This window comes from Corvus hawaiiensis, chromosome 24, assembly GCF_020740725.1.
Source record: "Corvus hawaiiensis isolate bCorHaw1 chromosome 24, bCorHaw1.pri.cur, whole genome shotgun sequence".
Lineage (NCBI taxonomy): Eukaryota > Metazoa > Chordata > Aves > Passeriformes > Corvidae > Corvus > Corvus hawaiiensis.
Window position 1 is genome coordinate 6,066,633 of NC_063236.1, and position 12,617 is coordinate 6,079,249.

General features: G+C 60.4%; 1 protein-coding gene across 1 annotated transcript in view; it reads right to left on the minus strand.

Annotated features, from left to right (window-relative positions):
* LOC125337788 (receptor-type tyrosine-protein phosphatase V-like) overlaps positions 1 to 2,948 on the minus strand; it is a 40,761-nt gene extending 37,813 nt beyond the window's left edge. Inside the window, exon 1 of the mRNA XM_048327908.1 lies at positions 2,843 to 2,948. The gene's annotated coding sequence lies outside the window, so the exon portion shown is untranslated. The remainder of the gene's footprint in view (positions 1 to 2,842) is intronic.
* Between the last annotated feature and the right edge of the window lie 9,669 nt (positions 2,949 to 12,617).

Sequence of the window (12,617 nt, forward strand, 5' to 3'; positions counted from 1 at the left end):
CTGTTCTGCCTGCTCTGCTCTCTGGGCTGGGCAGCCAAGCAGGGACTCCTGGAACACAATGTCTGTTCTCTCGGATCTTGCTGCCACACCGTGCCACTGCTCCACACCTCCCCAGCCAGGGGAGAGCTAACCTCACTTGGCATGAGGATGGGCTTAGGGGGTGCCTTGCTGCCCCCCAGGATGGGATTGGCCTCTGAGCATGAACCAGGAAACATCCCAGCAGCTTTTGCAGCCTCTGCCTATCCTAGTGGCACAGCGAACTGTCACCCCCTGCCATGGGAACACATGTTTATACCAGCCCCGCTGATTTAACCTCGGGTCCCAGTGGCTGTGCTCCCTGAGCTCAGGGAGTTTGGGCTGTGGCTGCAGTGGAAACAGCCCAAAGCACTGTTGGGAGCTGAGCCCAGGGCCTGTCCCTGGCGCTGCAGGGCTCAGCAGCCTCCACACGGGACTGAAGCTGCTCATGCTGTGCCAGCACTGCCTCCCCCACGGCCACCCCAGTGACACCGTGCCACCTCAGGTAGGGACACAGAGAGAGAGAGCCCTCCTTCGGCTGGGGATACCAGATCTCCCCTCCAATCACCCTTGATAGTGAAGCCTTCAGCTGTGCCAAACCCAAACACAACTGCAGAAGGTTTCTCCACCCAGCAGCTGGAACCAGGCCTGGAAACTCAGGGGCTGCCGAGTCATCACATTTTCCGCGAAGCAGTGAGCGCTACCGCAAGGCGCAGGGGGATGGGGACGCCCCGCTGGCCGGGATGGCTGCAGAGCTCGGCTGGCCAGGGCTGGGAGGGGACTGGGGCTCTGCAGCCAAGCCACTGCCTCTGGCAAGCGGCAGAGCCTCAGCACGGGACATGCTCATGCCCTGTGCTCCAGGGGGATCATCCAGGAGCAGAGATGGGAAAGGGGGCCCCCGACAGCATGCCTGTCACTGTGGTGTCAGGTCTTGCTTATGCTGAGGTGAGGGACAACAGCCACAGTGCAGTGGCAAAGGTCCTGCCTGGCAAAGGCTCTGGGCTGTCCTCCCGAGCAGAGCCAACCCCAGAGCAGAGTAGAGCAGGGTGCACCCACTTCGCACTCCATGCACTGGCCTTCTCTCCAGGTGCCCTGGGCATGGAGCTGGCAGCACTGGGTTTGTCCCTGCTGAGGCATCTCCCAGACTTGAGCATGGTCCTGCACACCTGGTGGGAGTTGAGGCCTCCCTGAGAAGCACCTGCTCGGGTGAGGATGGGCAGGGTGGACAGCAGAGTGCCCGCCTCGCCCAAAGGTCCCAGTTGTGTCACAGGGTCTGTGTGAGGTGACAGTAGCAGGTGATACTCCCAAGGCTGGGCACGGGCAAAGCCTTGCAGGGCCCCTGCCAGGGAGGCAGCATGTGGCTGAGGACACTCCCACAGGGACTCAGCCTACCACTCAGAGGGCACAGCCATGACCTGGTGCTGTGGGCAATGCTGTCACTGCACAGAAGAGCCTCTGCTGCTGTCTGAACATGCAGCCCTGATGTCTCCGTGGGAGCTCTGCCATCCCTCCCTGGGCAGGATTCTGCGCATCCAACCTGGCACCCTACGACAACATATGCCCAGGGGTCCCATGATATGGGGTACTGGTGCCACTGGGATTGGGCTGGAAACAGCTCTGGGGCTCCTGTCCTGCCTCAGCCCAACAACAACCCTTTGGTCCCTATCCCTCAGTCCCTCCCAGTGCCCACCAGCACTGTGAACTGCCCCAGGCCACAGTTTCTTCCCTTTGCCACTCTGAGGTGCTGAGTGCTGCCCAGTGCTGCGAGGGAGGAACGAGAGGAACAGGCTGCTCCCAGGGCAGAACCTGCAGAGGATGCAGGTGCTGCTGGGACCTCTCGCTTTGCAAGGTTCACACGCCATGGTTCTCCAACGCTAAACCCTAGAGCATGGGGATGCTCCTTCTCCAACCCCGTGCAAGTATTTAGTCATTCCCACATGGAGCCCTGCCAGCACCGCCGCTGCCTCCTGCCCCACGCTTTGATACCTTGGAACCCTTCCCATTTTGCAGAGGCAGGAGGGCAGGCAGGGAGTGGCGGACATCACCCCCTGCAGGGCAGGGCACAGCCACACTGTCCGGGCTGATGGACAGCCAGGAGTGGCAGGAGTGACTCTGTTACCATCACCTGGGTGATGCTCTTCGCTCCCCCCACTCGCTGCTGAAGCCCTGGCAGCTGAGCCCGGGATGCCTGCGGGTTCGAGCCAGGCGCCTCGCAGAGCTGGGAGCGCAGGGCTGCGGTGACTCAGAGCACGCCCAAAGCCGGCAAAGCAGGGCAGACCTGCTCTGCACCCCCGGGGTGTGGGTGCCGCCCCTGGGGCTGAGCAGGCTCCGCTTCCCCTGGCCAAGCAACAGGCACCCGCTGGGGAGGGCTGAGAGCAGCCTGGACAGTGCTGGCCCCAGATCTACTGTGAGTATTGCTGGGGCAACACCTGGCTCCAGAATCACCCACCCAGTCACCAACAGCCTGTGCAATCCCGTGGGACTCTGCTCCCACCCTGTGATGCAGTGCCAGCACAGGCTGGCAGTAAGGGTGCCCGATGCTGCAAGGATGCCGTGCACATGACGCCAAGAAGCCACAAAGCAGCTCCCAGTGCCCACTTGTGCCGCACCGTGCCGAGGGGCCCAGCACCAGATTCCCCCGTGCAGGCACAGCCACCGAGTGCCAGGCTCTGTTCCTGGCACAGCCGTGCTCGGAGGCTGCCCATCCCCTGCCGCCTTTCCCGGGGCTGTGGCATCAGATTTGCCCTGCACCTTTCCCTGCTGCACACATCCTGGCTTCAACCATGCATCCGGGAAGAGCGAGAGGGACAAAGAATGGGAGTCGTACCTCAGCTGGTGGGTGTCCCTGGCGTGGTCCACAGCCCGTTCCTGCGCGCCTGGCGCGTGCGGTGTCAACTTGGCACGCTCACACTCGCCCGTTTACTCTGCTTGTGCACGGCCCTGACGTTCAAGTCTGGGCTGGACCGGCGGGAAGGCCCGCCTGGGCTCGCCCAGCTCTCAGCTGCAGGATGCTGGGGAGGAGGGATCAGCTGGACAGGGATGTCTCCTGTGGCCCCTTGAGGGCAAGGGTCTGCACTCTGGAGCAGGAGCTGTGTGCCAACGCTGCAGGTTGGGCATGGCTCACTTCTCCCCGCACCTTGCCAGAGTTTGTCCCACATGCTGTGGGTTCAGCCAGGTGCTGGGGACCCTTGGTCATGGTGAGCATCCCCTCGTGCTGCCGCTGCAAGGAGGAACAGGGAGAGCCCCAGGACAGTGATGAAGTCAGCACAGGCATCCAGCCCATGCCCCAGCCCTGAAGGTGTCTGAGGGTTGTGATTGCCAAAGGCTTTGCTGCCCTGAGCCCCATCAGACCAGGCACCATCCTGGCCCCTCAGTCCCTCATCAGGAGGGATGGAGAGGAGCTGGCGCATTGGCTCAAGAGGTGCAGAGCATTCCAAGGGCTTGTCCAGAATGGCACTTATCCTTGCCCTGGGGAACGGGTGGCAGCTGCTCCCAGGGGGAAAGGAGAAGGGTCTTGCCAGTGGGTTTGGGGGAGAGCTGGAAGCAGGTCCCAAGGTGCTCCTGCTCCCATCTCGATGGCTGCAGCCAGAGGAGGTGCAATAGCCATGGCACTGAGTGTGACAACTCCTGTCTCCTTCAGTCCCAGCTGTGAGCAAGGTCTGGACTTCACAGGTCCCATCTCCTTGCCAGGGACTGGCAGGATGCACCCAGCTTAGCCTGGCATGGGAGCAGAGGGTTCCTGCATGGCTGTGCAGCTCATGGTGGAGGAGTTCTGCACCCAACCCTTCTCAGTCCCACACAGGAGGGTCACACATTTCAGCTGCCACTCAAGGTATTCAACCTTTCCCCAAAGGGCACCCATCCCCACCTCAGCTGGGCTAAGCTTTCTGCAAACAGGGAGAGGGACAGCAACAGGAAGCCCTGGACACTGCTGCCACACTCAGCAATGATGTGAAAACCCAGCCTCCAAATTTGGAAAGCAGCTCAGTTCCAAATACTGCCATGAACTGAAAATCCCAAGTCAAAACGAAACAAGCCCCAGCCTCTGGTTCAAAGTTTCCTGTATAAAAACAAATCTGCAGACGGGTGCATTTGCACACAAAAGGTTTTGTTTCCAGGAGGAAGGTTTCTTTTTCGGAGGAGTAAACACAAAGCCTGCCCATCTTTCATGTCACAGGGTAGGAAAGAGATCTGCCTGGCAGCTGTGGTCACAGGCAGGGCATTGTCCCCTCTTACTGCCCAGCTGCTGTCCCTCTCCCATGTGCCCTGGCCTGTGTCAGTGCCAACACCAATGCCCCCACCAATGCCACCACCAATGCCCCCACCAATGCCCCCACCACCACCGTATCCAGCGGCAAGCCCTGGACTGAGGCTTTTCACACCCGTTCCTGTAGCTGTGCCACCTTTGAGTGTCCCATGGCACGGGGACAGGCCTTTGCACTGCAGCAGTCCTGGGATGCTGTGGTGTGGCACCCAGGGGTGTTCCTGTCCCTGCAGTGTGTGGCCACAGCCTTGGCAGTGCCTGCTTATGCAGCTCCTCGGCTTCTCCCTGGCATCTCCTGCAGCTCCTGGAGCCAAACACGAGTCCACCTTGTAGACTGTCAGCAGTGCCTGCTGCTTTCTGCATCCAGACCCCAGCAGAAGCAGCTCTGCTTCTTCACAGGAGCAGCTGGGGGACCCCTTCTGGGTTCTACTCCCCCAGCCCAGCTGCAGGGAGCCCCAACACCACCCTCCTCAGGCTGAGGCATGTTTGGGGCTGGCACAGCCTGGCTGCTCCCCAGGGCGCTGCTGTGGGCAGTCACACATCCCAGCGGTAGCTGCTTCTTGGGACACATCCTGGCCACAGGCTCGGGTCCCACAGCCATTGATTGCCAAAGGCTTTGCTGGCACGGGCTCAGCCTCGCCTGGTGGCTGCTGCAGTTCTGGAGCATGGGTGAGGCGGTCGCAGAGGGATGCAGGATCAGCACCCTCCACTGCTGCCTGCTGACAGTTCTGTCTGTTCCTTTCAGCTACAACCTCTGCTGCTTGACTAGGGTCAGTGGGATCATTCACTAGGCCTTCCAGAGTGACACAGCTCAGCCTTGCCTCTCCAGGAGTCCCCAGTGAGGTGTCCATTGAACCGGACATCCTGGTTTGAGGGTTTGGGAGCATGGAGCACCTGTGAGGCTTGGAGACCTGCCCAGATGCCAGACTTGGAGTGCTGGTCCCTACCCAAAGCACTGGCAGAAGCTATTTTCACCTCTGAGCTGGAACACACCTGCCTTGCCTCAGTTTACCACTCACACACCAGGAAGCAGAGACGCTCTGCTGCTGGAGGGAAGGCTGGTAACGGGGATGCATCAAGCTTTTGCGAGCCTACTCATCTGCTCCTGGGCTCTCATTAACAGCACGTTTGGCATCTGGGCTGCAAAGCCACGCTGTCCTGCATCTCTCGTGGATGGTGGCTGGGTTGGGTTGGGTTGGGCTGGGCTGGGCTCACGGCAAGGCCTGGAGGAATGGCCCCACGGCTCAGAGGGATCAGCCGAACTGCTGTTCAGCTTGAGCCGCTTGGCTGGGAGAGCCTAAAACAACAAACATCGCAGAACAAGGGAATGTTTCACTGCTTCTTCTGGTTGAGTGGTTTCCTGTTTTCTAAGGAGCTCTTCCAGCACCTCTGGGGCAGAGGACTTGCCTGCACAGAGCCTGGTCCCAGAGCAGACCCCTGTCCAGGAGGCAAGTTCTGCTGCTTGACATCTGGCAGAGGAAGAGGTTGCAAAAGATCAGCTGCGACCTTTGCCAGAGACCTGCAGCAGGACTGTTGGAGGTCAGGATTTTTCCTTTTTTTTTTTTTTTCCTTTCTCTCAGGGCATTTTGTCCCATTTGTTGCCTAAGAGATTATAACAACCAGTACTTAAAAGAAGTGGCCAAGGTGGAGGGAAGGGTGCAGCTGGCTACTCTCTTAGCTGGGGGGGTTTTCTTTTGGGAAGGGCAGAGATACCCAGAGATTTTGGCTGGGGGGTCAGGGGCTGGGCTCAGCTCCTCACTCTCCCGCTCTCGGATCGCAGGGGAACGGTCAAGTTGCTGCTACCACTGGGAGAATTCGCTGCCACCGCAGAGTCCAACCCTTTTACTGTTTTCTTCCTTACCGCGGGTGAGCCTTTGCTGTTGAACTGGGACCTTATTAACACCTGACTGTTCTGGAACAGCGCCCTCACCATCTACTCAGGTGCCTCAGGGGAAAACCCGGGACCCCAACCCCCTGCCCTTCCCACAGGGCGCGTCTCCCCGGCTTTTGCTTGCCGCAGTTGCCTGCAAAAACCCGGCTGCCGCTGCCCAGCCCCGCTGCTTTGTGCCGCTGCTCCGGGTTTTTCGTCACACTATAACCCAACACCCCGTGCCTGCGGGGACACCCCGCAGCTGCTGCTATGGCTGCGGAGTTTCTGCTGCATTTTGTTTGTCACCCCGGGTGTGGCCGCCTCTGCTGTTCCAGCCGCCGCTCCGGGGTTCCTGCTACAGCCCATTCTGCCATCCCGAGGGGCACCGGGCTCAGCTGCCCCATGGGTTTGTAAAGGAAGCCGCTTTTCCATCCCTCCCGCCGGCCGAGCCGCCACCGCCGCCTGAGGGGAGACGCGGCCGAGCTCGCGCCACAGCGCCCCCTGCCGGCGCGGGGGAATCACCGCACCCGCCCTGCCCGGCCGGGAGCCGCCAGCGCCCCTGGCGGCCGCGAGAGGAACTGCAGCGAGGGGAACGGGCCCGCGGCGGGAGAGGCGGCACCGGGTCTGGAACCGGCACCGGGTCTGGAACCGGCACCGGGTCTGGAACCGGGTCTGGAACCGGCACCGGGTCTGGAACCGGGTCTGGAACCGGCACCGCGTCTGGAACGGGAACCGGGTCGGGAACCGGGTCTGGAACCGGGTCTGGAACCGGCACCGCGTCTGGAACCGGGTCTGGAACGGGAACCGGGTCTTCTGGAACGGGAACCGGGTCTGGCACCGGCACCGGGTCTGGAACCGGGTCTGGAACCGGGTCTGGAACCGGCACCGGGTCTGGAACCGGGTCTGGAACCGGCACCGCGTCTGGAACGGGAACCGGGTCTGGAACCGGGTCTGGAACCGGGTCTGGAACCGGCACCGCGTCTGGAACCGGGTCTGGAACGGGAACTGGGTCTTCTGGAACGGGAACCGGGTCTGGCACCGGCACCGGGTCTGGAACCGGGTCTGGAACGGGAACCGGGTCTGGAACCGGGCCTGGAAACGGGTCTGGAAACGGGTCTGGAACCGGCACCGCGTCTGGAACCGGGTCTGGAACCGGGTCTGGAACCGGCACCGGGTCTGGCACCGGCACCGGGTCTGGCACCGGCACCGGGTCTGGAACCGGCACCGGGTCTGGAAACGGGTCTGGAAACGGGTCTGGAACCGGCACCGCGTCTGGAACCGGGTCTGGAAACGGGTCTGGAACCGGCACCGGGTCTGGAACGGGAACCGGGTCTGGCACCGGGTCTGGAACCGGCACCGGGTCTGGAACGGGAACCGGGTCTGGAACCGGGTCTGGAACCGGCACCGGGTCTGGAACCGCGTCTGGAACCGGCACCGCGTCTGGAACCGGCACCGCGTCTGGAACCGGGTCTGGCACCGGGTCTGGAACCGAGTCTGGAACCGGCACCGGGTCTGGAACGGGAACCGGGTCTGGAACGGGAACCGGGTCTGGCACCGGGTCTGGAACCGGCACCGGGTCTGGAACGGGCACCGGGTCTGGAACGGGAACTGGATCTGGAACGGGAACCGGGTCTGGCACCGGGTCTGGAACCGGCACCGGGTCTGGACTGGGAACCGGGTCTGGCACCGGGTCTGGTACCGGCACCGGGTCTGGAACGGGAACCGGGTCTGGAACCGGCACCGGGGTCTGGGACCGGCACTGGGTCTGGAACGGGAACCGGGTCTGGCACCAGCACCGGGTCTGGAGCCGGCACCGGGTCTGGAACGGGAACCGGGTCTGGAACCGGCACCGGGTCTGGAACCGGGTCTGGTACCGGAACCGGGTCTGGAGCCGGCACCGCGTCTGGAACGGGAACTGGGTCTGGAACGGGCACCGGGTCTGGAACGGGCACCGGGGTCTGGCACCGGGTCTGGAACCGGCACCGGGTCTGGAACGGGAACCGGGTCTGGAACGGGAACCGGGTCTGGAACCGGCACCAGGTCTGGAACCGGGTCTGGTACTGGCACCGGGTCTGGTACGGGAACCGGGTCTGGCACTGGGTCTGGTACCGGAACCGGGTCTGGTACCAGCACCGGGGCTGGTACCGGGGCTGGTACTGGCACTGGGTCTGGCACCAGCACCGGGTTTGGTACTGGCACCGGGGTCTGGTTCTTGCACCGAGTCTGGTTCTGGCACCGGGTTCTGGTTCCGGCACCGGGTCTGGCACCGGCACCGGAGTCTGGCACCGGCACCGGGTCTGGTTCTGGCACCGGGTTCTGGTTCTGGCACTAGGTTCTGGTTCTGTCTGGCGTTGCTGCCACTGCTGTTGTTTGTTTGTCTTGTTATACATATATACACTAATAAAGAACTGTTATTCCTTTTCCATAGCTTTGCCCGAAAGCCCCGTAATTTCAAAGTTATAATAATTTGGAGGGAAAGGGGTCATATTTTCCATTCCAAGGGAGGTTCCCGTCTTCCTCGGCTGACACCTGTCTTTCAAACCAAGACAAGGAGACAGCTTTATTCCTTCCCCTCTGGGCCAAAAGCATCCGTGAATGTGTGGTCGCACCCCGGCCAAGGACACCACTTGCAGCACAGCCTGGCTGGTGATTCTTACCGACAGCTTCCCATGGCCTGACAATCACAGGCATGGCCAGCAGCTCCTCAGGCTGCCCAGCCCGGGAAGCGGGCATTCCTGGGCTCAGTGCACTCTGGCTGGTGCTTGGGGAGCAGGAACAGCTCAGTGCTGCAGATCTGCAGGGTGCTGCTGAAGGCGGAGACCAGGGCAGGGAACCCCATGGCACATCCCTGCTGTCTCCATCTCCCCCAGCCCTGCTCCACCCAGCCCAGGTCATGCACCCCGACTGAGCAGTTTCAGTGTTGTTCCAGCCTGGGGTCATCCCTGCTCCCCCTGAGCCCGTCTGCAGTGGTGCACACAGGTAAGGTCACCCTGCCTGGTGGTGCCCACCCAGCTCCTGCCGCTGCTCCTCTGTTCCAGCCCGGAGCCCTCTGCCCAGCTCTCCTTCTTTGTCCCTGCCTGTCACTGAAACTCCCCTCTGCCCTGGAGGGTACCAGGGCTGGTGGAACTGTCCCACCAGGTCTCCAGGGAAACACACAGATATTTTCTCCCTTGACAAACATACCTTTCCCCTCCTTCACTGCACATTGTTAAAAGAGGTCATGGCAGAGTCTGCGCTTCGTCAGCCCCTGGGGCCTGGCTGATCCCTGGGGAAGAAGCAGCAGAGAGGAGGACGCTGACATGCAGGGGGGCTGTCACTGCTTGAATTTTCCTGACTCCTCGTGGGAGACAGGATCCATCTGGACCTCCTCAGGGTCCAGTCCTGGATCCTTACATGCTTAGTCATCCCTGACCATGACAAAAACATGAACCAGCCCCTTGCAGGGATGGAGCAAGAGGCACATATGGGGGGTCCTGTCAGAGCCCTGGAGCCAGGCAGCTCTGCAGGATTCAGCCCCACACACAACATCTGCCCAGAGTGCTGCATGGGTTCTGTGGGGCCTCTGGCTGGACTCCAGCTCCCCAAAGTCGAGCAACCCTAAAGCTCACTGAACTGTCCCCACTAGTGCTTCTGGGGACAGGCTCAGGAGGCCCACAGGAGAGGGGCAGGCAGAGCTGCCCAGGGGGCTGTGAGAGGAGCTGGAGATGCCCCTGGCAGGAGTAGTGCCCAAGTGGGACGTGATCTGCCACAGTGTTATGATGCCAAGCTGGCTGGTGGCATGGCAGGGCAGGGGTGGCCTGCCCCAGCTGAGAGCAGAGCTCGCTGCCTTGCACCCTTCTCTTCAGCCCTGGGAGTGCTCAGCTGGTGCTTCTCCATCCTCTCCCTGACTTGCCAGCAGCACAGATCTCTCCTGCCCTGTCCTGGTATCACAGGCCTGGGCCCCAACACCACGGGCAAGCACCCCAGCAGTTCTGCTGCATCTGGGGCTCCGGTGACACCAGCTGCTGCCTCGATTTCTCCTCCAGTGCTGAAAGCTCCATGGCTCCATCCTTGAACTTGCTGGCAGGAAGTCCCCAGAGCAGCTAGGGACCCCTCTCAGCCCCAACAGCAGAAGAAAAGAAACTAAAAAACTCACAATTTCTTTGCTTTTCCTCCAGATCTGGGGCAGCTGTGGCTCCAAGCACCATAGCTTCCCTACTGTGAGCAGACATGAACATTTCTGGTGCCTGGAACTGGGACAAAGCAGACCCCACGTTCTGCAAGCTCCCATGGCTCACACCTATGGCCACACAGTTGCAGCAAGACCAAGAGGACTCAGAGGAATAGCACAGCATCTCTCAGCAGGAGCATGCATGGCCCAACACAGCAGCTTCTTGAATTTCTGAGGCCAGAAAGCACAATCCAGAACAGCTTTCAAAAGCAGCCAGGCCCACATTCTGTTGTGGCTCAGAGCCGGAGGAGCAGCATTGGGCAGATCCATCGTCTCTGCATTGCTGCCCTCTGGCTGCCTCTGCTCATCCATGGCCAGTCTCCTCCAGAGAGAGATGGGACGTGCCACGGCTGTCAGGGACTGCCTCTTGCTATGCAAGAATCATCATACAGTTCTTCAGGTTGGAAAAGCCCTCTAAGATCATCAAGTTCAACCACTGCCCTAGCAGTGCCATGTTCACCACTAAACCATGTCCCCAAGTGCCATATTTATGTGCCTTTGACTCCACCCTGGGCAGCCAGTGCCAGTGCCTGATCGCCCTTTCAGTGAAGATATTTGTCCTAAAATAAAAGCTGCTGGCACATCCTCCCTGGCCTTTTGGCCCCAGGCAGCTGCATCCACAGACCCATCCTGTGCCAGCACCGGAGGACACAGGCAGCATCACATGCACAGTCTGTCTTTAGCAAGGTTAAGAATCCTAACCCCCCAGCAGTGACTCCCTTGCCAGCGGCTGGGCTCACCACACACTATTTCTGCACCAGACAGTGGCTGAGCATGGGCTATTTTAGCCACCTTTCTAGCTGTTATCAAAGGCCAGACGAGGATCTGGGCCCTCGTCACAAGCACTCCCTGGAGATCCCAGAGCAGATCAGGCTGCGGAAGGGCAGCACTGTTCCCCCGCGCCCGTCGGTGCGTGGGCGCAGGTTCTCTTGCAGCAGAAATGGAAGTGACGGCTTTCTAACCGCTTCCTTTCTTTCTGGGTCTCTGTCTCCCCTGCCCCTCCTGCCCAGCTCGTTTCCTGTTATTGATAATGGCCCCTGCACCTGGCAAGAGGTCACCAGGCTCAAGAGGTCACCAGGCTCAAGAGTTCCCCTGAGGGAGCAGCCCAGGGACTGGGCCAGCAGGGCTGTGCTGGGCAAACCCAGCAGGGCACAAGGCTCAGCCCTCGTGCTGGCTGCCGAGGTCCCCGCTGCTACAGCGTGCCAAGGGACGCAGAACAGGAATAACGTGATGAGTCTTCAGGATTTTCAGGCCTTTTTGTGCCTTTTTCATTGAGACCTGCTTTGCCCTGTGTGCTGCGAGGAATGAGAGGAGCTGGGGGTTTTTCTGTTCCTAGGAGACTTCTTCCTGCCCACACAGCTCGCAGGGTTCTGCAGGCAGTTCGAGAGGATGTGTGTGTGCCCTGCAGGTGTCCAAGCAAGGCGGACAGCTCACTCCCCAAGGGAAACTGAAGCACACAGCATCTTCTAAAAGCACAGCTCTCTTGGAGGCATCCAGGGAAGCACAGAAAAAGCCCAAGTGACACGTGGATGAGACGGGTGCTGCCACAGGTGCTGGGGCTGTGTCCCCAGCAGTCTGTCATGGTGACCAAGTCATTCTGTGGCTCTTGCCGTCCCTCTGTGGCTTCTCCAGTGGCATTTGTTGGCTAGATTGTCAAAGTCTCAGCACTTGGAGGTCTGGTCCCACGTGTTGGCTTAGATCCCCTTTACCCTCACCCCCTGGGGACATGATTTAGTGAATGTGGCAGTGCTCAGTTAATGGCTGGACTTGATGATCTTAGAGGGATTTTTCAACCTTAGTGTTTCTGTCATTTCATTGTTCTATACTCCTGGCTTAGGAACAGTCCTCCATGCAATTACTCCACTGCAGAATGAACGGGGGGAGCTTCTTCCCACATGAGGAGAGGAACAAACCAAGCACTTTCAGTCTGGGAGATCACCTTTCCCAGGGGAGCTGTTCCTGTGCCAAGGCGCCTTCTGTAGTCCACAGCATCACCAGCTCTGCGTCACTGTTAGCCCAGCCCAGCAGTGCTGGTGGTTCACCTGCTCTGCCCTTCTGCTGGCAAATTTGGACGAAAGCTCAGCTTGTTTGCAGGAGATACAGGAGGGTATCTAATTCCAGAAACCAAAAGTGGTTCTACTCAGCAGTCATGGAACCACAGAATATGCTGAGTTGGAAAGGATCCATCAGGGTTATCAAGTCCAACTCCTGGCCCCGCACAGACACCCCAACAATCCCACCCTGTGCCTGAGAGCTTT